The sequence below is a fragment of the Peromyscus maniculatus genome, chromosome 2, assembly GCF_049852395.1.
Source record: "Peromyscus maniculatus bairdii isolate BWxNUB_F1_BW_parent chromosome 2, HU_Pman_BW_mat_3.1, whole genome shotgun sequence".
Lineage (NCBI taxonomy): Eukaryota > Metazoa > Chordata > Mammalia > Rodentia > Cricetidae > Peromyscus > Peromyscus maniculatus.
In genome coordinates this window covers 143199008-143199866 of record NC_134853.1, presented here as the reverse complement: position 1 = coordinate 143199866, position 859 = coordinate 143199008, and positions in this window count along the sequence as shown.

Here is an 859-nt window from a genome sequence, read left to right as displayed (position 1 = left end):
TTTATTATATGCCACAGTCGTCCTTTATTTATTAACATACAAATAAAATCACATTTCAGTACAAATAAAATATCACCACACACACCCATACATGAACACTCATTCACAGACACAAACATGCACAAAGAACAAAAAGAAGTAATATATCACAGAATGTCAGACCATCTATACAGTACAGTTTTGCTGGCTTATTTACAGATGTCCCACTATCCACAAAGGTAACAAGAACAAGTTTGTATCAATGCTTTTGTTTTTAAATTTGTGAAGAACAGTGAAGGGACACAGATCAAAATATCTAGGGTGGGTTTGCATTATACTTTCCTGTTGTTTACATTTTTTTCTAGTTTCCGTTTAATTAAAAACAAAAAATGTAGTAAGAAAAACAACACCATGTTCTTTTTAAATGTATTCATCCTCTGCGTTAAGTCCTGTGCATGGCAGCATGTGGGAAACTGGGACCCCAAGGCAAGCGTCCTCTGCGGAGGCTGAGTGAGGCTCTGACTCAAGGCTGCCTCTCTCAGCTTATTTCCTGTTACTGTGTGTGATGGCTGATCTTGGCTGTCAACTTGACCACAGCTGGAATCAACTAAAACCCAAGCAGCTGGGTATGCCTGTGAGGGCTTTCCTTGACTAGATCATTAGGGTGGTAAGACCCATCCTAAATCTGGATCATTTGAGGTGGGAAGACCCATCCCAAGTCTGAACCACACTTTCTGGTGGCAGTCCACATAAAAGCATGTGGAAGAAGAAAGCCCTGCTTTCGGCTTGCCCGCCCTCACTCTCGCCCCGATCTCCCTGGATATACATTCATTCATTCTATCAGTTCTGCTCCTAAAACACTGTGATACACACTGACCAG